The following is a 25,569-nucleotide window of genomic DNA, read 5'->3' on the forward strand; positions in this document are numbered from 1 at the left end:
GGAGAGAGGCAGGCGAGTGAGAGAGGGAGAGAGGCGGGCAAGAGAGAGAGAGTGAGAGCAGTGGGCGAGAGAGAGAGGGAGAGAGGTGGGTGAGGGTGAGAGTGAGAGAGGCAGGCGAGAGAGAGACAGGGAGAGAGGCGGGCAAGAGAGAGAGAGAGGGAGAGAGGCGGGCGAGAGAGAGAGAGGGAGATAGGTGGGTGAGAGAGAGAGGGAGAGAGGTGGGTGAGGGTGAGAGGGAGAGAGGCGGGCGAGAGAGAGAGAGGGAGAGAGGCGGGCAAGAGAGAGAGAGAGGGAGAGAGGCGGGCGAGAGAGAGAGAGGGAGATAGGTGGGTGAGGGTGAGAGGGAGAGAGGCGGGCGAGAGAGAGAGAGGGAGAGAGACGGGCGAGAGAGAGATGGAGAGAGGCGGGCGAGAAAGAGGTAGAGAGGCAGGCGAGAGACGGAGGTAGAGAGGCGGGCAAGAAAGAGAGGTAGAGAGGCGGGTGAGAGAGAGGGGAGAGGCGGGCGAGAGAGAGAGGGAGACAGGCGGGCGAGAGAGAGAGAGGGAGAGAGGCGGGCGAGAAAGTGGGCGAGGGAGAGAGGCGGGCGAGAGAGACGGAGAGAGGCATGCGAGGGAGAGAGAGAGATAGAGGCGGTCGAGAGAGAGAGGGACAGAGAGGCAGGTGAGAGCGGAAGAGAGGCGGGCGAGTGAGAGAGGGAGAGAGGCGGGCGAGAGAGAGAGAGGGAGAGCGGTGGGCGAGAGAGAGAGGGAGAGAGGTGGGTGAGGGTGAGACGGAGAGAGGTGGGCGAAAGAGAGAGAGGGAGAGAGGCGGGCGAGAGAGAGAGAGGGAGTGAGGAGGGTTAGGGTGAGAGGGAGAGAGGCGGGCAAGAGAGAGAGAGAGGGAGAGAGGTGGGCGAGAGAGAGAGAGGAAGAGAGGTGGGTGAGGGTGAGAGGGAGAGAGTCGGGTGAGAGAGAGAGACGGAGAGAGGCGGGCGAGAGAGAGAGAGGGAGTGAGGAGGGTTAGGGTGAGAGGGAGAGAGGCGGGCAAGAGAGAGAGAGAGGGAGAGAGGTGGGTGAGAGAGAGAGGGTGAGAGAGGTGGCTGAGAGGGAGAGGGAGAGCAAAGGGTGAGAGAGAGAGAGGGAGAGAGGCGGGCGAGAGAGAGAGAGAGACGCGGTCGAGAGAGGGAGGGACAGAGAGGCAGGCGAGAGTGGGAGAGAGGCAGGCGAGTGAGAGAGGGAGAGAGGCATGTGAGAGAGAGAGAGGGAGAGAGGCGGGCGAGAAAGAGGGAGAGGGGGAGAGGCGGGCAAGAGAGAGGGAGAGAGGTGGGCGAGGGAGAGAGAGTTAGAGGCGGTCTTGAGAGAGAGGGACAGAGAGGCAGGCGAGAGCGGGAGAGAGGCGGGCGAGTGAGAGAGGGAGAGAGGCGGGCGAGAGAGAGAGGGACAGAGAGGCAGGCGAGAGCGGGAGAGAGGCAAGCGAGTGAGAGAGGGAGAGAGGCGGGCAAGAGAGAGAGAGTGAGAGCAGTGGGCGAGAGACAGAGGGAGAGAGGTGGGTGAGGGTGAGAGTGAGAGAGGCGGGCGAGAGAGAGAGAGGGAGTGAGGCGGGCAAGAGAGAGAGAGAGGGAGAGAGGCGGGCGAGAGAGAGAGAGGGAGATAGGTGGGTGAGGGTGAGAGGGAGAGAGGCGGGCGAGAGAGAGAGAGGGAGAGAGGCGGGCAAGAGAGAGAGAGAGGGAGAGAGGCGGGCGAGAGAGAGAGAGGGAGATAGGTGGGTGAGGGTGAGAGGGAGAGAGGCGGGCGAGAGAGAGAGAGGGAGAGAGACGGGCGAGAGAGAGATGGAGAGAGGCGGGCGAGAAAGAGGTAGAGAGGCAGGCGAGAGACGGAGGTAGAGAGGCGGGCAAGAAAGAGAGGTAGAGAGGCGGGTGAGAGAGAGGGGAGAGGCGGGCGAGTGAGAGAGGGAGACAGGCGGGCGAGAGAGAGAGAGGGAGAGAGGCGGGCGAGAAAGGGGGCGAGGGAGAGAGGCGGGCGAGAGAGACGGAGAGAGGCATGCGAGGGAGAGAGAGAGATAGAGGCGGTCGAGAGAGAGAGGGACAGAGAGGCAGGTGAGAGCGGAAGAGAGGCGGGCGAGTGAGAGAGGGAGAGAGGCGGGCGAGAGAGAGAGAGGGAGATCGGTGGGCGAGAGAGAGAGGGAGAGAGGTGGGTGAGGGTGAGACGGAGAGAGGTGGGCGAAAGAGAGAGAGGGAGAGAGGCGGGCGAGAGAGAGAGAGGGAGTGAGGAGGGTTAGGGTGAGAGGGAGAGAGGCGGGCAAGAGAGAGAGAGAGGGAGAGAGGTGGGCGAGAGAGAGAGAGGAAGAGAGGTGGGTGAGGGTGAGAGGGAGAGAGGCGGGTGAGAGAGAGAGACGGAGAGAGGCGGGCGAGAGAGAGAGAGGGAGTGAGGAGGGTTAGGGTGAGAGGGAGAGAGGCGGGCAAGAGAGAGAGAGAGGGAGAGAGGTGGGTGAGAGAGAGAGGGTGAGAGAGGTGGCTGAGAGGGAGAGGGAGAGCAAAGGGGGAGAGAGAGAGAGGGAGAGAGGCGGGCGAGAGAGAGAGAGAGACGCGGTCGAGAGAGGGAGGGACAGAGAGGCAGGCGAGAGCGGGAGAGAGGCAGGCGAGTGAGAGAGGGAGAGAGGCATGTGAGAGAGAGAGAGGGAGAGAGGCGGGCGAGAAAGAGGGAGAGGGAGAGAGGCGGGCAAGAGAGAGGGAGAGAGGTGGGCGAGGGAGAGAGAGTTAGAGGTGGTCTTGAGAGAGAGGGACAGAGAGGCAGGCGAGAGCGGGAGAGAGGCGGGCGAGTGAGAGAGGGAGAGAGGCGGGCGAGAGAGAGAGGGACAGAGAGGCAGGCGAGAGCGGGAGAGAGGCAGGCGAGTGAGAGAGGGAGAGAGGCGGGCAAGAGAGAGAGAGTGAGAGCAGTGGGCGAGAGACAGAGGGAGAGAGGTGGGTGAGGGTGAGAGTGAGAGAGGCGGGCGAGAGAGAGAGATGGAGAGAGGCGGGCAAGAGAGAGAGAGAGGGAGAGAGGCGGGCGAGAGAGAGAGAGGGAGATAGGTGGGTGAGGGTGAGAGGGAGAGAGGCGGGCGAGAGAGAGAGAGGGAGAGAGGCGGGCAAGAGAGAGAGAGAGGGAGAGAGGCGGGCGAGAGAGAGAGAGGGAGATAGGTGGGTGAGGGTGAGAGGGAGAGAGGCGGGCGAGAGAGAGAGAGGGAGAGAGACGGGCGAGAGAGAGATGGAGAGAGGCGGGCGAGAAAGAGGTAGAGAGGCAGGCGAGAGACGGAGGTAGAGAGGCGGGCAAGAAAGAGAGGTAGAGAGGCGGGTGAGAGAGAGGGGAGAGGCGGGCGAGAGAGAGAGGGAGACAGGCGGGCGAGAGAGAGAGAGGGAGAGAGGCGGGCGAGAAAGGGGGCGAGGGAGAGAGGCGGGCGAGAGAGACGGAGAGAGGCATGCGAGGGAGAGAGAGAGATAGAGGCGGTCGAGAGAGAGAGGGACAGAGAGGCAGGTGAGAGCGGAAGAGAGGCGGGCGAGTGAGAGAGGGAGAGAGGCGGGCGAGAGAGAGAGAGGGAGAGCGGTGGGCGAGAGAGAGAGGGAGAGAGGTGGGTGAGGGTGAGACGGAGAGAGGTGGGCGAAAGAGAGAGAGGGAGAGAGGCAGGCGAGAGAGAGAGAGGGAGTGAGGAGGGTTAGGGTGAGAGGGAGAGAGGCGGGCAAGAGAGAGAGAGCGGGAGAGAGGTGGGCGAGAGAGAGAGAGGAAGAGAGGTGGGTGAGGGTGAGAGGGAGAGAGGCGGGTGAGAGAGAGAGACGGAGAGAGGCGGGCGAGAGAGAGAGAGGGAGTGAGGAGGGTTAGGGTGAGAGGGAGAGAGGCGGGCAAGAGAGAGAGAGAGGGAGAGAGGTGGGTGAGAGAGAGAGGGTGAGAGAGGTGGCTGAGAGGGAGAGGGAGAGCAAAGGGTGAGAGAGAGAGAGGGAGAGAGGCGGGCGAGAGAGAGAGAGAGACGCGGTCGAGAGAGGGAGGGACAGAGAGGCAGGCGAGAGCGGGAGAGAGGCAGGCGAGTGAGAGAGGGAGAGAGGCATGTGAGAGAGAGAGAGGGAGAGAGGCGGGCGAGAAAGAGGGAGAGGGAGAGAGGCGGGCAAGAGAGAGGGAGAGAGGTGGGCGAGGGAGAGAGAGTTAGAGGCGGTCTTGAGGGAGAGGGACAGAGAGGCAGGCGAGAGCGGGAGAGAGGCGGGCGAGTGAGAGAGGGAGAGAGGCGGGCGAGAGAGAGAGGGACAGAGAGGCAGGCGAGAGCGGGAGAGAGGCAGGCGAGTGAGAGAGGGAGAGAGGCGGGCAAGAGAGAGAGAGTGAGAGCAGTGGGCGAGAGACAGAGGGAGAGAGGTGGGTGAGGGTGAGAGTGAGAGAGGCGGGCGAGAGAGAGAGATGGAGAGAGGCGGGCAAGAGAGAGAGAGAGGGAGAGAGGCGGGCGAGAGAGAGAGAGGGAGATAGGTGGGTGAGGGTGAGAGGGAGAGAGGCGGGCGAGAGAGAGAGAGGGAGAGAGGCGGGCAAGAGAGAGAGAGAGGGAGAGAGGCGGGCGAGAGAGAGAGAGGGAGATAGGTGGGTGAGGGTGAGAGGGAGAGAGGCGGGCGAGAGAGAGAGAGGGAGAGAGACGGGCGAGAGAGAGATGGAGAGAGGCGGGCGAGAAAGAGGTAGAGAGGCAGGCGAGAGACGGAGGTAGAGAGGCGGGCAAGAAAGAGAGGTAGAGAGGCGGGTGAGAGAGAGGGGAGAGGCGGGCGAGAGAGAGAGGGAGACAGGCGGGCGAGAGAGAGAGAGGGAGAGAGGCGGGCGAGAAAGGGGGCGAGGGAGAGAGGCGGGCGAGAGAGACGGAGAGAGGCATGCGAGGGAGAGAGAGAGATAGAGGCGGTCGAGAGAGAGAGGGACAGAGAGGCAGGTGAGAGCGGAAGAGAGGCGGGCGAGTGAGAGAGGGAGAGAGGCGGGCGAGAGAGAGAGAGGGAGAGCGGTGGGCGAGAGAGAGAGGGAGAGAGGTGGGTGAGGGTGAGACGGAGAGAGGTGGGCGAAAGAGAGAGAGGGAGAGAGGCAGGCGAGAGAGAGAGAGGGAGTGAGGAGGGTTAGGGTGAGAGGGAGAGAGGCGGGCAAGAGAGAGAGAGCGGGAGAGAGGTGGGCGAGAGAGAGAGAGGAAGAGAGGTGGGTGAGGGTGAGAGGGAGAGAGGCGGGTGAGAGAGAGAGACCGAGAGAGGCGGGCGAGAGAGAGAGAGGGAGTGAGGAGGGTTAGGGTGAGAGGGAGAGAGGCGGGCAAGAGAGAGAGAGAGGGAGAGAGGTGGGTGAGAGAGAGAGGGTGAGAGAGGTGGCTGAGAGGGAGAGGGAGAGCAAAGGGTGAGAGAGAGAGAGGGAGAGAGGCGGGCGAGAGAGAGAGAGAGACGCGGTCGAGAGAGGGAGGGACAGAGAGGCAGGCGAGAGCGGGAGAGAGGCAGGCGAGTGAGAGAGGGAGAGAGGCATGTGAGAGAGAGAGAGGGAGAGAGGCGGGCGAGAAAGAGGGAGAGGGAGAGAGGCGGGCAAGAGAGAGGGAGAGAGGTGGGCGAGGGAGAGAGAGTTAGAGGCGGTCTTGAGAGAGAGGGACAGAGAGGCAGGCGAGAGCGGGAGAGAGGCGGGCGAGTGAGAGAGGGAGAGAGGCGGGCGAGAGAGAGAGGGACAGAGAGGCAGGCGAGAGAGGGAGAGAGGCAGGCGAGTGAGAGAGGGAGAGAGGCGGGCAAGAGAGAGAGAGTGAGAGCAGTGGGCGAGAGACAGAGGGAGAGAGGTGGGTGAGGGTGAGAGTGAGAGAGGCGGGCGAGAGAGAGAGAGGGAGAGAGGCGGGCAAGAGAGAGAGAGAGGGAGAGAGGCGGGCGAGAGAGAGAGAGGGAGATAGGTGGGTGAGGGTGAAAGGGAGAGAGGCGGGCGAGAGAGAGAGAGGGAGAGAGGCGGGCAAGAGAGAGAGAGAGGGAGAGAGGCGGGCGAGAGAGAGAGAGGGAGATAGGTGGGTGAGGGTGAGAGGGAGAGAGGCGGGCGAGAGAGAGAGAGGGAGAGAGACGGGCGAGAGAGAGATGGAGAGAGGCGGGCGAGAAAGAGGTAGAGAGGCAGGCGAGAGACGGAGGTAGAGAGGCGAGCAAGAAAGAGAGGTAGAGAGGCGGGTGAGAGAGAGGGGAGAGGCGGGCGAGAGAGAGAGGGAGACAGGCGGGCGAGAGAGAGAGAGGGAGAGAGGCGGGCGAGAAAGGGGGCGAGGGAGAGAGGCGGGCGAGAGAGACGGAGAGAGGCATGCGAGGGAGAGAGAGAGATAGAGGCGGTCGAGAGAGAGAGGGACAGAGAGGCAGGTGAGAGCGGAAGAGAGGCGGGCGAGTGAGAGAGGGAGAGAGGCGGGCGAGAGAGAGAGAGGGAGAGCGGTGGGCGAGAGAGAGAGGGAGAGAGGTGGGTGAGGGTGAGACGGAGAGAGGTGGGCGAAAGAGAGAGAGGGAGAGAGGCGGGCGAGAGAGAGAGAGGGAGTGAGGAGGGATAGGGTGAGAGGGAGAGAGGCGGGCAAGAGAGAGAGAGAGGGAGAGAGGTGGGCGAGAGAGAGAGAGGAAGAGAGGTGGGTGAGGGTGAGAGGGAGAGAGGCGGGTGAGAGAGAGAGACGGAGAGAGGCGGGCGAGAGAGAGAGAGGGAGTGAGGAGGGTTAGGGTGAGAGGGAGAGAGGCGGGCAAGAGAGAGAGAGAGGGAGAGAGGTGGGTGAGAGAGAGAGGGTGAGAGAGGTGGCTGAGAGGGAGAGGGAGAGCAAAGGGTGAGAGAATGAGAGGGAGAGAGGCGGGCGAGAGAGAGAGAGAGACGCGGTCGAGAGAGGGAGGGACAGAGAGGCAGGCGAGAGCGGGAGAGAGGCAGGCGAGTGAGAGAGGGAGAGAGGCATGTGAGAGAGAGAGAGGGAGAGAGGCGGGCGAGAAAGAGGGAGAGGGAGAGAGGCGGGCAAGAGAGAGGGAGAGAGGTGGGCGAGGGAGAGAGAGTTAGAGGCGGTCTTGAGAGAGAGGGACAGAGAGGCAGGCGAGAGCGGGAGAGAGGCGGGCGAGTGAGAGAGGGAGAGAGGCGGGCGAGAGAGAGAGGGACAGAGAGGCAGGCGAGAGCGGGAGAGAGGCAGGCGAGTGAGAGAGGGAGAGAGGCGGGCAAGAGAGAGAGAGTGAGAGCAGCGGGCGAGAGACAGAGGGAGAGAGGTGGGTGAGGGTGAGAGTGAGAGAGGCGGGCGAGAGAGAGAGAGGGAGAGAGGCGGGCAAGAGAGAGAGAGAGGGAGAGAGGCGGGCGAGAGAGAGAGAGGGAGATAGGTGGGTGAGGGTGAGAGGGAGAGAGGCGGGCGAGAGAGAGAGAGGGAGAGAGACGGGCGAGAGAGAGATGGAGAGAGGCGGGCGAGAAAGAGGTAGAGAGGCAGGCGAGTGACGGAGGTAGTGAGGCGGGCAAGAAAGAGAGGTAGAGAGGCGGGCGAGAGAGAGAGGGAGACAGGCGGGCGAGAGAGAGAGAGGGAGAGAGGCGGGCGAGAAAGGGGGCGAGGGAGAGAGGCGGGCGAGAGAGACGGAGAGAGGCATGCGAGGGAGAGAGAGAGATAGAGGCGGTCGAGAGAGAGAGGGACAGAGAGGCAGGTGAGAGCGGAAGAGAGGCGGGCGAGTGAGAGAGGGAGAGAGGCGGGCGAGAGAGAGAGAGGGAGAGCGGTGGGCGAGAGAGAGAGGGAGAGAGGTGGGTGAGGGTGAGACGGAGAGAGGTGGGCGAAAGAGAGAGAGGGAGAGAGGCGGGCGAGAGAGAGAGAGGGAGTGAGGAGGGTTAGGGTGAGAGGGAGAGAGGCGGGCAAGAGAGAGAGAGAGGGAGAGAGGTGGGCGAGAGAGAGAGAGGAAGAGAGGTGGGTGAGGGTGAGAGGGAGAGAGGCGGGTGAGAGAGAGAGACGGAGAGAGGCGGGCGAGAGAGAGAGAGGGAGTGAGGAGGGTTAGGGTGAGAGGGAGAGAGGCGGGCAAGAGAGAGAGAGAGGGAGAGAGGTGGGCGAGAGAGAGAGAGGAAGAGAGGTGGGTGAGGGTGAGAGGGAGAGAGGCGGGCGAGAGAGAGAGAGACGGAGAGAGGCGGGCGAGAGAGAGAGAGGGAGTGAGGAGGGTTAGGGTGAGAGGGAGAGAGGAGGGCAAGAGAGAGAGAGAGGGAGAGAGGTGGGTGAGAGAGAGAGAGGAAGAGAGGTGGGTGAGGGTGAGAGGGATAGAGGCGGGCGAGAGAGAGAGACGGAGAGAGGCGGGCGAGAGAGAGAGAGGGAGAGAGGCGGGCGAGAGAGAGAGAGGGAGAGAGGTGGTGAGGGTGAGAGGGAGAGAGGCGGTTAAGAGAGAGACAGAGGGAGAGAGGTGGGCGAGGGAGAGAGAGGGAGAGAGGTGGGTGAGGGTGAGAGGGAGAGAGGCGGGCGAGAGAGAGGGAGAGAGGTGGGTGAGAGAGAGGGAGTGAGATGGAGAGAGGCGGGCGAGAGAGAGTGAGAGAGGCGGGCGAGAGATAGAGGGAGTGAGACGGGTTGAGAGAGAGTGAGAGAGGCGGGCGAGAGAGAGGGAGTGAGGTGGGCGAGAAAGAGGGAGAGGGAGTGAGGTGGGCGAGAAAGAGGGAGAGAGAGAGAGGTTGACGAGAGAGAGAAAGGGAGAGAGGCAGGCGAGAGAGTGAAAGAAAGAGTCGGGCGAGAGAGTGATGGTGAGAGGTGGGTGAGAGACAGGGAGAGAGGCAGGCGAGAGGCGGCTCTTCCACTGCATGTACAGGGGCTATATAAATGCACCTCCATGTTGCCCTTGCTCAGGTATCTGTCTCCGGGTTACCATTCTCATCAATAAAATATATGATAGACACGTACAAAACATGTCAGATGTCACAAAGATGTTCAACCTCTCAGGGCAGCCTCTTCAGTTCATCTCACACCACCCAGTGTGGCTTTGAGCCCCATAGACAGGGAGAGGGGGAGAGGCGGGCGAGAGAGAGAGAGAGGAAGAGAGGCGGGTGAGAGTGAGAGAGGGAGAGAGAGGTGGGGGAGAGAGAGAGGGAGAGAGGCAGGTGAGAGAGAGAGGGAGAGAGGCATGCAAGAGAGAGAGAGAGGGAGAGAGGTGGGCGAGAGAGATTGAGGGAGAGAGGCGGGCAAGAGAAATAGAGGGAGAGACACGTACCGGAGAGAGAGATAGAGAGAGGCAGTCGAGAGAGAGAGGGACAGAGAGGCAGGTGAGAGTGGGAGTGAGGCGGGCGAGAGAGAGAGGGAGAGAGGCGGGCGAGAGAGAGAGAGGGAGAGAGGCGGGCGAGAAAGAGGGCGAGGGAGAGTGGCGGGTGAGAGAGAGGGAGAGAGGCATGCGAGGGAGAGAGAGATAGAGGCGGTCGAGAGAGAGAGGGACAGAGAGGCAGGCGAGAGAAAAGAGAGGCGGGCGAGTGAGAGAGGGAGAGAGGCGGGCGAGAGAGAGAGAGGGAGAGTGGTGGTCGAGAGAGAGAAGGAGAGAGGTGGGTGAGGGTGAGAGGGAGAGAGGCGGGCGAAAGAGAGAGAGGGAGTGAGGCGGGCGAGAGAGAGAGAGGGAGAGAGGTTGGTCAGGGTGAGAGGGAGAGAGGCGGGCAAGAGAGAGAGAGAGGAAGAGAGGTGGGAGAGAGAGAGAGAGAGAGAGAGAGAGGTGGGTGAGGGTGAGAGGGAGAGAGGCGGGCGAGAGAGAGAGAGGGAGAGAGGCGAGCAAGAGAGAGAGAGGGACAGAGGTGGGAGAGAGAGAGAGAGGGAGAGAGGTGGGTGAGGGTGAGCAGGACAGAGGTGGGCGAGAGAGAGAGAGGGAGAGAGGTGGGCGAGAGAGAGAGAGGGAGAGAGGTGGTTGAGGGTGAGAGGGAGAGAGGCGGGCGAGAGAGAAAGGGAGAGAGGCGGGCGAGAGAGAGAGGCGGGCGAGAGAGAAGGAGGGAGGCGGGCGAGAGAGAGAGAGGGAGAGAGGTGGGTGAGGTTGAGAGGGAGAGAGGCGGGTAAGAGAGAGAGAGAGGGAGAGAGGTGGGCGAGAGAGAGAGAGGGAGAGAGGTGGGCGAGGGTGAGAGGGAGAGAGGCGGGCAAGAGAGAGAGAGAGGGAGAGAGGTGGGCGAGAGAGAGAGAGGAAGAGAGGTGGGTGAGGGTGAGAGGGATAGAGGCGGGCGAGAGAGAGAGACGGAGAGAGGCGGGCGAGAGAGAGAGAGGGAGTGAGGAGGGTTAGGGTGAGAGGGAGAGAGGCGGGCAAGAGAGAGAGAGAGGGAGAGAGGTGGGCGAGAGAGAGAGAGGAAGAGAGGTGGGTGAGGGTGAGAGGGAGAGAGGCGGGCGAGAGAGAGAGACGGAGAGAGGCGGGTGAGAGAGAGAGAGGGAGTGAGGAGGGTTAGGGTGAGAGGGAGAGAGGCGGGCAAGAGAGAGAGAGAGGGTGAGAGGTGGGCGAGAGAGAGAGAGGAAGAGAGGTGGGTGAGGGTGAGAGGGATAGAGGCGGGAGAGAGAGAGAGACGGAGAGAGGCGGGCGAGAGAGAGAGAGGGAGAGGGGCGGGCGAGAGAGAGAGAGGGAGAGGGGTGGGTGAGGGTGAGAGGGAGAGAGGCGGTTAAGAGAGAGACAGAGGGAGAGAAGTGGGCGAGGGAGAGAGTGGGAGAGAGGTGGGTGAGGGAGAGAGGGAGAGAGGCGGGCGAGACAGAGGGAGAGAGGTGGGTGAGAGAGAGGGAGTGAGAGGGAGAGAGGCGGGCGAGAGAGAGTGAGAGAGGCGGGCGAGAGATAGAGGGAGTGAGACGGGTTGAGAGAGAGTGAGAGAGGCGGGCGAGAGAGAGGGAGTGAGGTGGGCGAGAAAGAGGGAGAGGGAGACAGGTTGATGAGAGAGAGAAAGGGAGAGAGGCAGGCGAGAGAGTGAAAGGAAGAGTCGGGCGAGAGAGTGATGGTGAGAGGTGGGTGAGAGACAGGGAGAGAGGCAGGCGAGAGGCGGCTCTTCCACTGCACGTACAGGGGCTATATAAATGCACCTCCATGTTGCCCTTGCTCAGGTATCTGTCCCCGGTTTACCATTCTCATCAATAAAATATATGATAGACACGTACAAAACATGTCAGATGTCACAAAGATGTTCAACCTCTCAGGGCAGCCTCTTCAGTTCATCTCACACCACCCAGTGTGGCTTTGAGCCCCATAGACAGGGAGAGGGGGAGAGGCGGGCGAGAGAGAGAGAGAGGAAGAGAGGCGGGTGAGAGTGAGAGAGGGAGAGAGAGGTGGGGAGAGAGAGAGGGAGAGGGGCAGGTGAGAGAGAGGGAGAGAGGCATGCAAGAGAGAGAGAGAGGGAGAGAGGTGGGCGAGAGAGAGTGAGGGAGAGAGGCGGGCAAGAGAAATAGAGGGAGAGACACGTACCGGAGAGAGAGATAGAGAGAGGCAGTCGAGAGAGAGAGGGACAGAGAGGCAGGTGAGAGTGGGAGTGAGGCGGGCGAGAGAGAGAGGGAGAGAGGCGGGCGAGAGAGAGAGAGGGAGAGAGGCGGGCTAGAAAGAGGGCGAGGGAGAGTGGCGGGCGAGAGAGAGGGAGAGAGGCATGCGAGGGAGAGAGAGATAGAGGCAGTCGAGAGAGAGAGGGACAGAGAGGCAGGCGAGAGAAAAGAGAGGAGGGCGAGTGAGAGAGGGAGAGAGGCGGGCGAGAGAGAGAGGGAGTGAGGAGGGTTAGGGTGAGAGGGAGAGAGGCGGGCAAGAGAGAGAGAGAGGGAGAGAGGTGGGCGAGAGAGAGAGAGGAAGAGAGGTGGGTGAGGGTGAGAGGGAGAGAGGCGGGTGAGAGAGAGAGACGGAGAGAGGCGGGCGAGAGAGAGAGAGGGAGTGAGGAGGGTTAGGGTGAGAGGGAGAGAGGCGGGCAAGAGAGAGAGAGAGGGAGAGAGGTGGGTGAGAGAGAGAGGGTGAGAGAGGTGGCTGAGAGGGAGAGGGAGAGCAAAGGGTGAGAGAATGAGAGGGAGAGAGGCGGGCGAGAGAGAGAGAGAGACGCGGTCGAGAGAGGGAGGGACAGAGAGGCAGGCGAGAGCGGGAGAGAGGCAGGCGAGTGAGAGAGGGAGAGAGGCATGTGAGAGAGAGAGAGGGAGAGAGGCGGGCGAGAAAGAGGGAGAGGGAGAGAGGCGGGCAAGAGAGAGGGAGAGAGGTGGGCGAGGGAGAGAGAGTTAGAGGCGGTCTTGAGAGAGAGGGACAGAGAGGCAGGCGAGAGCGGGAGAGAGGCGGGCGAGTGAGAGAGGGAGAGAGGCGGGCGAGAGAGAGAGGGACAGAGAGGCAGGCGAGAGCGGGAGAGAGGCAGGCGAGTGAGAGAGGGAGAGAGGCGGGCAAGAGAGAGAGAGTGAGAGCAGTGGGCGAGAGACAGAGGGAGAGAGGTGGGTGAGGGTGAGAGTGAGAGAGGCGGGCGAGAGAGAGAGAGGGAGAGAGGCGGGCAAGAGAGAGAGAGAGGGAGAGAGGCGGGCGAGAGAGAGAGAGGGAGATAGGTGGGTGAGGGTGAGAGGGAGAGAGGCGGGCGAGAGAGAGAGAGGGAGAGAGGCGGGCAAGAGAGAGAGAGAGGGAGAGAGGCGGGCGAGAGAGAGAGAGGGAGATAGGTGGGTGAGGGTGAGAGGGAGAGAGGCGGGCGAGAGAGAGAGAGGGAGAGAGACGGGCGAGAGAGAGATGGAGAGAGGCGGGCGAGAAAGAGGTAGAGAGGCAGGCGAGAGACGGAGGTAGAGAGGCGGGCAAGAAAGAGAGGTAGAGAGGCGGGTGAGAGAGAGGGGAGGGGCGGGCGAGAGAGAGAGGGAGACAGGCGGGCGAGAGAGAGAGAGGGAGAGAGGCGGGCGAGAAAGGGGGCGAGGGAGAGAGGCGGGCGAGAGAGACGGAGAGAGGCATGCGAGGGTGAGAGAGAGATAGAGGCGGTCGAGAGAGAGAGGGACAGAGAGGCAGGTGAGAGCGGAAGAGAGGCGGGCGAGTGAGAGAGGGAGAGAGGCGGGCGAGAGAGAGAGAGGGAGAGCGGTGGGCGAGAGAGAGAGGGAGAGAGGTGGGTGAGGGTGAGACGGAGAGAGGTGGGCGAAAGAGAGAGAGGGAGAGAGGCGGGCGAGAGAGAGAGAGGGAGTGAGGAGGGTTAGGGTGAGAGGGAGAGAGGCGGGCAAGAGAGAGAGAGAGGGAGAGAGGTGGGCGAGAGAGAGAGAGGAAGAGAGGTGGGTGAGGGTGAGAGGGAGAGAGGCGGGTGAGAGAGAGAGACGGAGAGAGGCGGGCGAGAGAGAGAGAGGGAGTGAGGAGGGTTAGGGTGAGAGGGAGAGAGGCGGGCAAGAGAGAGAGAGAGGGAGAGAGGTGGGCGAGAGAGAGAGAGGAAGAGAGGTGGGTGAGGGTGAGAGGGAGAGAGGCGGGCGAGAGAGAGAGACGGAGACAGGCGGGCGAGAGAGAGAGAGGGAGTGAGGAGGGTTAGGGTGAGAGGGAGAGAGGAGGGCAAGAGAGAGAGAGAGGGAGAGAGGTGGGTGAGAGAGAGAGAGGAAGAGAGGTGGGTGAGGGTGAGAGGGATAGAGGCGGGCGAGAGAGAGAGACGGAGAGAGGCGGGCGAGAGAGAGAGAGGGAGAGAGGCGGGCGAGAGAGAGAGAGGGAGAGAGGTGGGCGAGAGAGAGAGAGGAAGAGAGGTGGGTGAGGGTGAGAGGGAGAGAGGCGGGTGAGAGAGAGAGACGGAGAGAGGCGGGCGAGAGAGAGAGAGGGAGTGAGGAGGGTTAGGGTGAGAGGGAGAGAGGCGGGCAAGAGAGAGAGAGAGGGAGAGAGGTGGGCGAGAGAGAGAGAGGAAGAGAGGTGGGTGAGGGTGAGAGGGCGAGAGGCGGGCGAGAGAGAGAGACGGAGAGAGGCGGGCGAGAGAGAGAGAGGGAGTGAGGAGGGTTAGGGTGAGAGGGAGAGAGGAGGGCAAGAGAGAGAGAGAGGGAGAGAGGTGGGTGAGAGAGAGAGAGGAAGAGAGGTGGGTGAGGGTGAGAATGATAGAGGCGGGCGAGAGAGAGAGACGGAGAGAGGCGGGCGAGAGAGAGAGAGGGAGAGAGGCGGGCGAGAGAGAGAGAGGGAGAGAGGTGGTGAGAGAGAGGGAGAGAGGCGGTTAAGAGAGAGACAGAGGGAGAGAGGTGGGCGAGGGAGAGAGAGGGAGAGAGGTGGGTGAGGGTGAGAGGGAGAGAGGCGGGCGAGAGAGAGGGAGAGAGGTGGGTGAGAGAGAGGGAGTGAGATGGAGAGAGGCGGGCGAGAGAGAGTGAGAGAGGCGGGCGAGAGATAGAGGGAGTGAGATGGGTGAGAGAGAGGGAGAGAGGCGGGCGAGAGAGAGGGAGTGAGGTGGGCGAGAAAGAGGGAGAGGGAGAGAGGTGGGCGAGAGAGGGAGAGGGAGATAGGTTGACGAGAGAGAGAAAGGGAGAGAGGCAGGCGAGAGAGTGAAAGAAAGAGTCGGGCGAGAGAGTGATGGTGAGAGGTGGGTGAGAGACAGGGAGAGAGGCAGGCGAGAGGCGGCTCTTCCACTGCACGTACAGGGGCTATATAAATGCACCTCCATGTTGCCCTTGCTCAGGTATCTGTCCCCGGTTTACCATTCTCATCAATAAAATATATGATAGACACGTACAAAACATGTCAGATGTCACAAAGATGTTCAACCTCTCAGGGCAGCCTCTTCAGTTCATCTCACACCACCCAGTGTGGCTTTGAGCCCCATAGACAGGGAGAGGGGGAGAGGCGGGCGAGAGAGAGAGAGAGGAAGAGAGGCGGGTGAGAGTGAGAGAGGGAGAGAGAGGTGGGGGAGAGAGAGAGGGAGAGGGGCAGGTGAGAGAGAGAGGGAGAGAGGCGTGCAAGAGAGAGAGAGAGGGAGAGAGGTGGGCGAGAGAGAGTGAGGGAGAGAGGCGGGCAAGAGAAATAGAGGGAGAGACACGTACCGGAGAGAGAGAGAGAGAGGCAGTCGAGAGAGAGAGGGACAGAGAGGCAGGTGAGAGTGGGAGTGAGGCGGGCGAGAGAGAGAGGGAGAGAGGCGGGCGAGAGAGAGGGAGAGAGGTGGGAGAGAGAGAGGGAGAAAGGCGGGCGGGAGAGAGAGAGTGAGAGAGGCGGGCGAGAGAGAGAGAGGGAGAGAGGCGGGCGAGAAAGAGGGCGAGGGAGAGTGGCGAGCGAGAGAGAGGGAGAGAGGCATGCGAGGGAGAGAGAGATAGAGGCGGTCGAGAGAGAGAGGGACAGAGAGGCAGGCGAGAGAAAAGAGAGGCGGGCGAGTAAGAGAGGGAGAGAGGCGGGCGAGAGAGAGAGAGGGAGAGTGGTGGTTGAGAGAGAGAGGGAGAGAGGTGGGTGAGGGTGAGAGGGAGCGAGGCGGGCGAGAGAGAGAGAAGGAGTGAGGCGGGCGAGAGAGAGAGAGGGAGAGAGATGCGTGAGGGTGAGAGGGAGAGAGGCGGGCAAGAGAGAGAGAGAGGAAGAGAGGCGGGAGAGAGAGAGAGAGAGGGAGAGAGGTGGGTGAGGGTGAGAGGGAGAGAGGCAGGCGAGAGAGAGAGAGGGAGACAGGCGAGCGAAAGAGAGAGAGGGAGAGAGGCGGGCGAGAGAGAGAGAGGGAGAGAGGTGGGTGAGGGTGAGAGGGAGAGAGGCGGGCAAGAGAGAGATAGAGGGAGAGAGGCGGGCGAGAGAGAGAGGGAGAGAGGTGGGGGAGAGAGAGAGGCGGGCGAGAGAGAGGGAGGGAGGCGGGCGAGAGATAGAGAGGGAGAGAGGTGGGTGAGGGTGAGAGGGAGAGAGGCGGGCAAGAGAGAGAGAGAGGGAGAGAGGTGGGCGAGAGAGAGAGAGGGAGAGAAGTGGGTGAGGGTGAGAGAGAGAGAGGCGGGCGATAGAGAGAGAGGGAGAGAGGCGGGCGAGAGAGAGAGAGGGAGAGAGGCGGGCGAGAGAGAGAGAGGGAGAGAGGTGGATGAGTGAGAGAGAGAGAGAGAGTGGTGGATGAGGGAGAGCGAGGGAGAGAGGCGGGTGAGAGAGAGCAGAGAGGCGGGCGAGAGAGAGAGGGAGAGAAGCAGGCGAGAGAGATGGAGCAGGTTGAGAGAGTGAGGCGGGAGAGAGAGAGGGAGAGACGTGGGCGAAAGAGAGATGTGGGCGAGAGAGAGGGAGGGAGGCGGGCGAGAGAGTGGAAGAGAGGTGGGTGAGAAAGAGAGGGAGAGAGGCGGGCGAGAGAGAGTGAGAGAGGCGGGAGAGAGAGACGGAGAGAGGCGGGAGAGAGAGAGGGAGAAAGGCAGGCGAGAGAGAGGGAGAGAGGTGGGTGAGAGAGAGGGAGAGGGGCAGGTGAGATATAGAGGGGGAGAGGCGGGCGAGAGAGTGAGAGGGAGAGAGGGGGTGAGAGAGAGGGAGAGAGGGGGGCGAGAGAGAGGGAGAGAGGCGGGCAAGAGAGAGGGAGAGAGGTGGGTGAGAAGAGAGGGAGTGAGGCGGGTGAGAGAGAGGGAGAGAGGCGGGCGAGAGAGAAAGAGAGAGGCGGGAGAGAGATAGAGGGTGAGGCGGGTGAGAGAGAGGGAGAGAGGCGGGCGAGAGATAGAGGGAGAGAGGCGGGCGAGAGAGAAGGAGTGAGGTGGGTGAGAGACAGAAAGTGGGAGAGAGGCAGGCGAGAGAGAGGCAGAGAGGCGGGCGAGAGAGAAGGAGTGAGGTGGGTGAGAGACAGGAAGAGGGAGAGAGGCAGGCGAGAGAGAGGGAGAGAGGCGGGCGAGAGAGAAGGAGTGAGGTGGGTGAGAGACAGAAAGAGGGGGAGAGGCGGGCGAGAGAGTGGGAGACGGAGAGAGGTGGGCAAGAGAGGGAGAGAGAGAAAGGTTGATGAGAGAGACAAAGCGAGAGAGGCAGGCGAGAGAGATAGAGGGAGAGAGGTGGGCGAGAGAGGCAGAGAGAGAGAGGCAGGTGAGAGAGAGGGAGACGGAGAGATGTGGGCGAGAGAGGGAGAGAGAGAGAGGTTGACGAGAGAGAGAAAGCGAGAGAGGCAGGCGAGAGAGATAGAGGGAGAGAGGTTGACGAGAGAGAGAAAGCGAGAGAGGCAGGCAAGAGAGATAGAGGGAGAGAGGTGGGAGAGAGAGAGAGGCAGACGAGAGAGGCAGAGGTTCGGGAGAGAGAGAGAGGGATGGAGACGGGCGAGAGAGAGAGAGAGAAGCGAGCGAGAGGGTGGGAGTGAGGCGGGCGAGAGAGAGAGAGGGAGAGAGGCGGGCAAGAGAGGGAGAGAGGCAGCTGTTTTACTGCACGTACAGGGGCTATATAAATGCAACTCCATGTTGTCCTTGCTCTGGCGTCTGTCTCCGGGTTACCGTTCTCATCAATAAAATATATGATAGAAACGTACAAAACGTCTCAGACGTCACATAGATGTTCAACCTCTCAGGGCAGCCTCTTCAGTTCATCTCAACCCACCCAGTCTGGCTTTGAGCCACATAGACAGGGAGAGGGGGAGAGGCAGGCGAGAGAGAGGCAGAGAGGTGGGCAAGAGAGAAAGGGAGAAAGGCGGGTGAGAGAGAGGGAAAGAGAGGGAGAGAGGTGGGCAAGGGAGATAGAGGGAGAGACATGTACCGGAGAGAGAGAGAGAGGCGGTCGAGAGAGAGAGGGACAGAGGGGCAGGCGAGAGCGGGAGAGAGGTGGGCGAGTGAGAGAAGGATAGAGGGAGGCGAGAGAGAGAGAGGCAGAGAGGCGGGCGAGAGAGAGAGGGAGAGAGGCAGGCGAGAGAGCAAGGGAGAGAGGCGGGTGAGAGAGAGAGAGAGGAGGGCGAGAGAGCGAGAGAGAGAGAGGCGGGCGAGAGAGAGAGGGAGAGAGGCAGGCGAGAGAGCAAGGGAGAGAGGCGGGTGAGAGAGAGAGAGAGGTGGGCGAGAGAGCGAGAGAGAGAGAGGCGGGTGAGAGAGAGAGAGAGGCGGGTGAGAGAGAGGGAGAGAGGCGGGCGAGAGAAAGAGGGAGAGAGGCGGGAGAGAGATGTGGTAAGAGAGAGTGGGAGAGAGGTGGGGGAGAAGGAGGGAGGCGGGCGAAAGAGAGGGAGAGAGGTGGGCGAGAGAGAGAGGGAGTCAGATGGGCGAGAGAGAGAGGGAGACAGACGGGCGAGGTAGAGAGGGAGAGGTGGGCGAGAGAGAGAGGGAGAGAGGAAGGTGAGCAAGAAAGAGAGAGAGGCATGTGAGAGAAATAGCGGTCGAGAGGCGAGTGATTTGAGAGAAGGAGAGAGGCGGGTGAGAGAGAGAGGGAGAGAGGCGGGCGAGAGAGAGATGGAGAGCTGGGCGAGAGAGAGAGAGAGGTGGGCGAGAGAGAGAGAGAGAGGCGGGTGAGAGAGAGGGAGAGAAGCGGGTGAGAGAGAGGGAGCAGGGTGACAGAGAGAGGCGGGAGAGAGAGAGGGAGAGAGGTGGGTGAGAGAAAGAGGGAGAGAGGCGGGCGAGAGAGAGAGAGGTGGGCGAGAGAGACGGAGAGAGGTGGGTGAGAGAAAGAGGGAGAGAGGCGGGCGAGAGAGAGGGAGTGGGGCGATGAGAAAGGAATGGTGAGAGCAGGGTGACATAAAAGGAGAGAGGCGGGCGAGAGAGTGAGAGAGGTGGGTGACAGTGAGGGAGAGAGACGGGCGAGAGATTGAGAGAGGCGGGTGAGAGAGAGGGAGAGAGGCGGGTGAGTGAGAGAGGGAGAGAGAGAGGGAGAGGGAGGGAGGCAGGAGAGAGAGAGAGAGAGAGAGAGGGTGAGGGAGGGAGGCAGTAGAGAGAGAGGGAGAGAGGCGGGAGAGAGAGGTGGGAAAGAGAGAGAGGGAGGGAGGTGGGTGAGAGAGAGAGGGAGAGAGGCGAGCGAGAGAGAGAGGGAGAGAGGCGGGAGAGAGAGAGAGGGTGAGAGACGGGAGAGAGAGAGAGGGAGACAGACGGGCAAGGGAGAAAGGGAGAGGTGGGCGAGAGAGAGAGGGTGAGAGGCGGGCAAGAGAGAGGCGGGCGAGAGAGAGATGGAGAGAGGCAGGCGAGCAAGAAAGAGAGAGAGGTGGGTGAGAGAGATAGATGTCGATACGCGGGTGAGTGAGAGAAAGAGAGTGGCGGGCGAGCAAGAGAGGGAGAGGCGGCTGAGAAAGGGAGAGAGGTGGGCGAGAGAGAGGGAGAGAGGCGGGCAAGAGAGAGGGAGAGAGGCGGGAGAGAGAGAGGGAGAAAGGCGGGCGAGAGAGAGGGAGAGATGTGGGTGAGAGAGAGGGAGTGAGAGGGAGAGAGGCGGGCGAGAGAGAGTGAGAGAGGCGGGCGAGAGATGGAGTGAGGTGGGCGAGAAAGAGGGAGAGGGTGAGAGGTGGGCGAGAGAGGGAGAGGGAGACAGGTTGACGAGAGATAGAAAGGGAGAGAGGCAGGCGAGAGAGTGAGAGAAAGAGTCAGGCGAGAGAGTGATGGTGAGAGGTGGGTGAGAGACAGGGAGAGAGGCAGGCGAGAGGTGGCTCTTCCACTGCACGTACAGGGGCTATATAAATGCACCTCCATATTGCCCTTGCTCAGGTTTCTGTCTCCGGGTTACCATTCTCATCAATAAAATATATGATAGACATGTACAAAACATGTCAGATGTCACAAAGATGTTCAACCTCTCAGGGCAGCCTCTTCAGTTCATCTCACACCACCCAGTGTGGCTTTGAGCCCCATAGACAGGGAGAGGGGGAGAGGCGGGCGAGAGAGAGAGAGAGGAAGAGAGGCGGGTGAGAGTGAGAGAGGGAGAGAGAGGTGGGCGAGAGAGAGAGAGGGAGAGGGGCAGGTGAGAGAGAGAGGGAAGAAGGTGGGCGAGAGAGATTGAGGGAGAGAGGCGCGCAAGAGAAATAGAGGGAGAGACACGTACCGGAGAGAGAGAGAGAGAGGCAGTCGAGAGAGAGAGGGACAGAGAGGCAGGCGAGAGTGGGAGTGAGGCGGGCGAGAGAGAGAGGGACAGAGATGAAGGCGAGAGCGGGAGAGAGGCAGGCGAGTGAGAGAGGGAGAGAGGCGGGCGAGAGAGAGAGAGGGAGAGCGGTGGGCGAGAGAGAGAGGGAGAGAGGTGGGTGAGGGTGAGAGGGAGAGAGGCGGGCGAGAGAGAGAGAGAGGGAGAGAGGCGGGCGAGAGAGAGAGAGGGAGAGAAGTGGGTGAGGGTGAGAGGGAGAGAGGCGGGTTAGAGAGAGAGAGGGAGAGAGGCGGGCGAGAGAGAGAGAGGGAGAGAGGTGGGTGAGGGTGAGAGGGAGAGAGGCAGGCAAGAGAGAGAGAGAGGGAGAGAGGTGGGCGAGAGAGAGAGGGACAGAGGCGGGCGAGAGAGAGGTAGAGAGGCAGGCGAGAGAGAGGGGGAGAGGCGGGCGAGATAGAGAGGGAGAGAGGCGGGTGAGAGAGAGGGGGAGAGGCGGGCGAGAGAGAGAGGGAGAGAGGCGGGCGAGAGAGAGAGAGGGAGAGAGGCGGGCTAGAAAGAGGGTGATGGAGAGAGGCGGGCGAGAGAGACGGAGAGAGGCATGCGAGGGAGAGAGAGATAGAGGCGGTCGAGAGAGAGAGGGACAGAGAGGCAGGTGAGAGCGGAAGAGAGGCGGGTGTGTGAGAGATGGAGAGAGGCGGTCGAGAGAGAGAGAGGGAGAGTGGTGGGCGAGAGAGAGAAGGAGAGAGGTGGGTGAGGGTGAGACGGAGAGAGGGTGGTGAAAGAGAGAGAGGGAGAGAGGCGGGCGAGAGAGAGAGAGGGAGAGAGGAGGGTGAGGGTGAGAGGGATAGAGGCGGGCAAGAGAGAGAGAGAGGGAGAGAGGTGGGAGAGAGAGAGAGAGGGAGAGAGGTGGGTGAGTGTGAGAGGGAGATAGGCCGTGGAGAGAGAGAGAGGGAGAGAGGCGGGCGAGAGAGAGAGTGGGAGAGAGGCGGGCGTGAGAGAGAGAGGGAGAGAGGTGGGTGAGGGTGAGAGGGAGAGAGGCGGGCAAGAGAGAGACAGAGGGAGAGAGGTGGGCGAGGGAGAGAGAGGGAGAGAGGTGGGTGAGGGTGAGAGGGAGAGAGGCGGGCAAGAGAGAGATAGAGGGAGAGAGGCAGGCGAGAGAGAGAGTGAGAGAGGCGGGTGAGAGAGAAGTAGAGAGGAAGGCGAGAGAGGGAGGTAGAGAGGCGGGCAAGAGAGAGAGGTAGAGAGGCGGGCTAGAGAGAGGGAGAGAGGTGGGCGAGAGAGAGGGAGAGATGCGGGCGAGAGAGGGAGGGAGAGAGGCGGGCGAGAGAGAGAGGGAGAGATTGGCAGGCGAGAAAGGGAGAGAGGTGGGCAAGAGAGAGTGAGTTGGGTGAGAGAGAGAGGGAGCGAGAGAGAGAGGGAGCGAGAGACAGGGAAAGAGCCGGGCGGGAGAGAGAGGGAGAGAGGTGGGTGAGAGAGAGAGAGGGAGAGAGGCAGGGGCGGGAGAGAGGCGGGCGATAGTGAGAGGGAGAGAGGTGGGAGAGAGAGAGAGAGGGAGGTGAGAGAGAAGTAGAGAGGTGGGAGAGAGAGAGAGGGAGAGAGGCAGGCGAGGGAGAAAGGAAGAGAGGCGGGCGAGAGAGTGAGAGAAAGAGTCGGGCGAGAGAGTGATGGTGAGAGTTGGGTGAGAGACAGCGAGAGCGGCAGGCGAGAGGCGGCTCTTCCACTGCATGTGCAGGGGCTATATAAATGCACCTCCATGTTGCCCTTGCTCAGGTATCTGTCTCCGGGTTACCATTCTCATCAATAAAATATATGATAGACACGTACAAAACATGTCAGATGTCACAAAGATGTTCAACCTCTCAGGGCAGCCTCTTCAGTTCATCTCACACCACCCAGTGTGGCTTTGAGCACCATAGACAGGGAGAGGGGGAGAGGCGGGCAAGAGGGAGAGAGGGAGAGAGGCGCGCAAGAGAAATAGAGGGAGAGACACGTACCGGAGAGAGAGAGAGAGAGAGGCAGTCGAAAGAGACAGGGACAGAGAGGCAGGCGAGAGCGGGAGAGAGGCGGGCGAGTGAGAGAGGGAGAGAGGTGGGCAAGGGAGAGAGAGATAGAGGCGGTCATGAGAGAGAGGGACAGAGAGGCAGGCGAGAGCGGGAGAGAGGCGGGCGAGTGATAGAGGGAGAGAGGCGGGCGAGAGAGTGAGGGACAGAGAGGCAGGCGAGAGCGGCAGAGAGGCGGGCGAGTGAGAGAGAGGGAGAGAGGTGGGCGAGAGAGAGAGGGAAAGAGAGGTGGCTGAGAGGGAGAGGGAGAGCGAAGGGTGAGAGAGAGAGAGGGAGATAGGCGGGCGAGAGAGAGAGAGATACCCGGTCGAGAGAGGGAGGGACAGAGAGGCAGGCGAGAGCGGGAGAGAGGCGGGCGAGTGAGAGGGAGACAGGTGGGTGAGGGAGAGAGAGATAGAGGTGTTCATGAGAGAGAGGGACAGAGAGGCAGGCGAGAGCAGGAGAGAGGCGGGCGAGTGAGAGAGGGAGAGAGGCGGGCGAGAGAGAGAGGAACAGAGAGGCAGGCGAGAGCGGCAGAGAGGCGGGCGAGTGAGAGAGGGAGAGAGGCGGGCGAGAGAGAGAGAGGGAGAGCGGTGGGCGAGAGAGAGAGTGAGAGATGTGGGCGAGGGAGAGAGAGATGGAGGCGGTCATGAGAGAGAGGGACAGAGAGGCAGGCGAGAGCGGGAGAGAGGAGGGCGAGTGAGAGAGGGAGAGAGGCGGGCGAGAGAGAGAGAGGGAGAGCGGTGGGCGAGAGAGAGAGGGAGAGAGGTGGGTGAGGGTGAGAGGGAGAGAGGTGGGCGAGAGAGAGAGAGGGAGAGAGGCGGGCGGGCGAGAGAGAGAGAGGGAGAGAGGTGGGTGAGGATGAGAGGGAGATAGGCGGGCAAGAGAGAGAGAGAGGGAGAGAGGCGGGCGAGAGAGAGAGATTGGGAGAGGTGGGTGAGGGTGAGAGGGAAAGAGGCGGGCGAGAGAGAGAGAGGGAGAGAGGTGGGTGAGGGTGAGAGGGAGAGAGGCGGGCAAGAGAGAGAGAGAGGGAGAGAGGTGGGCGAGAGAGAGGTAGAGAGACAGGCGACAGAGGGAGGTAGAGAGGCGGGCAAGATAGAGAGGTAGAGAGGCGGGCGAGAGAGAGAGAGGGAGAGAGGCGGGCGAGAAAGAGGGCGAGGGAGAGAGGCGGGCGAGAGAGAGGTAGAGAGGGAGGCGAGAGAGGGAGGTAGAGAGGCGGGCAAGAGAGAGAGCTAGAGAGGCGGGCGAGAGAGAGGAAGAGAGGTGGGCGAGAGAGAGAGGGAGAGAGTGGCAGGCGAGAAAGGGAGAGAGGTGGGCAAGAGAGAGTGAGTTGGGTGAGAGAGAGAGGGAGCGAGAGAGAGAGGGAGCGAGAGACAGGGAAAGAGCCGGGTGGGAGAGAGAGGGAGAGAGGTGGGTGAGAGAGAGAGAGGGAGAGAGGCAGGGGCGGGAGAGAGGCGGGCGATAGTGAGAGGGAGAGAGGTGGGAGAGAGAGAAGAGGGTGGTGAGAGAGAAGTAGAGAGGTGGGAGAGAGAGAGATGGAGAGAGGCAGGCGAGGGAGTGAGAGAGAGGTGGGCGAGAGAGAGAAGGAGAGAGGTGGGCAAGAGAGAGAGGGAGAGAGGCGGACGAGACAGAAAGGAAGAGAGGCGGGCGAGAGAGTGAGACAAAGAGTCGGGTGAGAGATTGAGGTGAGAGTTGGGTGAGAGACAGGGAGAGTGGCAGGTGAGAGAGAGAGGTTGAGAGGTGGGGGAGAGGGAGGGAGTCGGGTGAGAGAGAGGGAGAGAGGCAGGAGAGAGGCGGCTTTTCCTCTGCACGTACAGGGGCTATATAAATGCACCTCCATGTTGTCCTTGCTCAGGTGTCTGTCTCCGGGTTACCGTTCTCATCAATAAAATATATGATAGACACGTACAAAATGTGTCAGACGTCACATAGATGTTCAAACTCTCAGGGCAGCCTCTTCAATTCATCTCACCCCACCCAGTCTGGCTTTGAGCCCCATAGACAGGGAGAGGGGGATAGGCGAGCGAGAGAGAGAGAGAGGGAGAGAGGCAGGAGAGAGAGAGTGAGAGAGAGGGAGGGAGGCAGGCGAGAGAGAGAGGGAGACAGACGGGCGAGAGAGAGTGGGATACAGGTGAGGGAGAGAGGGAGAGAGGTGGGTGAGCAAGAAAGAGAGAGAGGGGGTTGAGAGAGATAGATGTCGAGAGGCGGGTGAGTGAGAGAGGGTGAGAGGCGGGGGAGAGAGAGAGAGAGGCAGAGAGGTGGGCGAGAGAAAGAGGGAGAGAGGCGGGCGAGAGAGAGAGGGGGCGAGAGTGAGAGGGGGTGAGGGAGAGTGGGGGGTCGAGAGAGGGGAGGCGAGAGAGAGAGAGACAGGGAGGCAGGCGAGAGAGAGGGAGAGAGGCGGGCAACAGAGAGGGAGCGGGGTGTGTGAGAGAGGCAGAGAGGCGGGCGAGCGAGAGAGGGAGAGATGCGGGCGAGAGAGAGAGGGAGGGAGGCGGGAGAGAGAGAGGGAGAAAGGCAGGTGAGAGAGAGGGAGAGAGGTGGGTGAGACAGAGGGAGAGGGGCGGGTGAGATATAGAGGGGGAGAGGCAGGTGAGAGAGTGAGAGGGGGCGAGAGAGAGGGAGTGAGGCGGGCGAGAGAGAGGGAGAGAGGTGGGTGAGAAGAGAGGGAGTGAGGCAGGTGAGAGAGAGAAAGAGGCGGGCGAGAGAGAAAGAGAGAGGTGGGAGAGAGATAGAGGGTGAGGCGGGTGAGAGAGAGGGAGAGAGGCGGGCGAGAGATAGAGGGAGAGAGGCGGGCGAGAGAGAAGGTGGGTGAGAGACAGAAAGTGGGAGAGAGGCAGGCGAGAGAGAGGGAGAGAGGCGGGCGACAGAGAAGGAGTGAGGTGGGTGAGAGACAGAAAGAGGGGGAGAGGCAGGCGAGAGAGAGGGAGACGGAGAGAGGTGGGCGAGAGAGGGAGAGAGAGAAAGGTTGACGAGAGAGACAAAGCGAGAGAGGCAGGCGAGAGAGATAGAGGGAGAGAGGTGGGCGAGAGAGGCAGAGAGAGAGAGGCAGGCGAGAGAGAGGGAGACGGAGAGAGGTGGGCGAGAGAGGGAGAGAGAGAAAGGTTGACGAGAGAGAGAAAGCGAGAGAGGCAGGCGAGAGAGATAGAGGGAGAGAGGTTGACGAGAGAGAGAAAGCGAGAGAGGCAGGCGAGAGAGATAGAGGGAGAGAGGTGGGAGAGAGAGAGAGAGGCAGACGAGAGAGGCAGAGAATCGGGCGAGAGAGAGAGGGATGGAGACGGGCGAGAGAAAGAGAGAGAAGCGAGCAAGAGGGTGGGAGAGAGGCGGGCAAGAGAGGGACAGAGGCAGCTGTTTCACTGCACGTACAGGGGCTATATAAATGCACCTCCATGTTGTCCTTGCTCTGGCGTCTGTCTCCGGGTTACCGTTCTCATCAATAAAATATATGATAGAAACGTACAAAACGTCTCAGATGTCACATAGATGTTCAACCTCTCAGGGCAGCCTCTTCAGTTCATCTCAAACCACCCAGTGTGGCTTTGAGCCCCATAGACAGGGAGAGGGGGCGAGGCAGGTGAGAGAGAGGCAGAGAGGCGGGCAAGAGAGAAAGGGAGAAAGGCGGGTGAGAGAGAGCGAAAGAGGGAGAGAGGTGGGCAACAGAGATAGAGGAAGAGACACGTACCGGAGAGAGAGAGAGAGAGAGAGGCGGTCGAGTGAGAGAGGCAGAGAGGCGGGCGAGAGAGAGAGAGGGAGAGAGGCGGGCAAGAGAGAGAGAGGGAGAGTGGTGGGTGAGAGAGA

The sequence above is a fragment of the Carcharodon carcharias genome (genome assembly GCF_017639515.1).
Source record: "Carcharodon carcharias isolate sCarCar2 chromosome 27 unlocalized genomic scaffold, sCarCar2.pri SUPER_27_unloc_13, whole genome shotgun sequence".
Lineage (NCBI taxonomy): Eukaryota > Metazoa > Chordata > Chondrichthyes > Lamniformes > Lamnidae > Carcharodon > Carcharodon carcharias.